Source organism: Microtus ochrogaster, chromosome 19, assembly GCF_000317375.1.
Source record: "Microtus ochrogaster isolate Prairie Vole_2 chromosome 19, MicOch1.0, whole genome shotgun sequence".
Classification (NCBI taxonomy): Eukaryota; Metazoa; Chordata; class Mammalia; order Rodentia; family Cricetidae; genus Microtus; species Microtus ochrogaster.
The window spans coordinates 4354940-4356709 of NC_022021.1; positions in this window are offsets into that span (position 1 = coordinate 4354940).

Consider the following 1770-nt stretch of genomic DNA (forward strand, 5'->3'; position numbering starts at 1 on the left):
AGAGAGAGAAAGAGAGAGAGAGAGAGAAGACAGAGAGAAAGAGAGAGAGAGAGACAGAGAGAGAGAAGACAGAGAGAGAGAAAGAGAGAGAGAGACAGAGAGAGAGAAGACAGAGAGAGAGAAGACAGAGAGAGAGACAGAGAGAGAGAGAGAGAGAGAGACAGAGAGACAGAGAGAGACAGAGAGAGAGAGAGAGAGAATATGAGGCTACTTTCTAAAGCACATAACCAGAGACCAGAGTAGATCTTAGTTTGCTGTGGGAGTCCCACCTTGGGCCAGTATTTCTAGAATATATGATAGGAAGAAGATGGCAGTAGAGTCTGGTGTTACACTGGGGGAAATCAAAAAGAGCAAGGGAAGCCTTCTGCCAAGGGGAAACTTGTGTTTGGCAGATGGCTGATGTTATCAGGGCACCATTACAAGGACGTTTCCCCCTGGTCCAGCAAGCAACATATCTGTACTTGAATCTGTGAGACTTTGAAAGAAATGACCAGTTTAGCCAGGAAGGATACATAGAAGGTCCCAAAGACAGCATTTGTGTGGCATAGCTATTTCCTCCTAATTGAAACACTCTCTCCTAGCGGGAGGTGAGAGCATGGAAAAGCTCAGGATGTTACTGGAATTTAAGAGCCACGGGAAACTCCCAGGGTTTTAAGTTTCACGAGACCCCACCTGGAATTACTTAAGCTGACACAACTTCTGGAGCCAGAGTTTTCACTTACAGAGCTGCCTGCGAGGTGTGCAGGGAACTCTAGGGATGCAGCTTTCTTTGAGCATCGTGTGCTTTGCTTAGCAGGTGGGCTTTTCATGATTCAGCTGCTTTGAGTCACCCTCGCCCCTGCAGGTGAACCCCAGAACCTCACTGGCTCACTGCACCAGACTCGAGAAAATCATCTTTGGTTTATAGATGGTGCTCTACCTTGGGCGGAGGGATAGTCACATCTCCCCTGATCAGTCACAGAACAGTGTTTCCATTTTGCAGGGATTTAGTGTTCTTTAATTTTGTTACAAATTTTAAAGGACCTTGCTGTTGAGCAAAAGAAATGAGTAGACCCATGTCTGACAGATCGGGACGATTTCTGACCCTACAATCACAGAAGTTCCAAATCCTTTGGGCATATCAACTACCTTTCCAAGTCAAGACACTGCCTCTTTTGGGTAACACACATTAAAATTGCCTTTATTAGTCTTTCATTTATTTTAATCGGTTATATAAAATAATGTTCACATTCTTTTCTTTCTTGATTTCCACCGTTGAATCACTCAATCCTAAAACAAGCCAGGAGTTCTGCATGTATCTGGAAGTTCTGTCTTGTTGTACCATGTTTCTGGAGTCACGTATCCATGATGTTCCAAGCTCTTCTGTAAAATAGGAAGAAAGATGATTTTAGCATTCTGCATGTATTGCCAAATAAAGGAAAGGACACCACATTTTAAAGAGGGAGGCTCCCTCAATACAATCAGAAAAGTGTAGGGTGTGTTTATATGTGAGGACCCTTGGGTGGGTGCTGGGAGGATGAACAGTAGAGGCGACAGAGGTTGAATGCCTGTTCAAGCATGATTGATCTTTCCTTACAGTTTCCTATTCCCTGGCCAGGCTTTAAACCCCTTTTTTTTTCTCCTTCAGGTAATGGAAGATATGTGACCAGTCTACAGATTCTTCGCGGTGTAGCTAGTGCTCCTTCATGGGGACACCCTTACAGTCTGTGTGCTCATTATCATGTGCTCCTTCATGGGGACACCCTTACAGTCTGTGTGCTCATTATCATG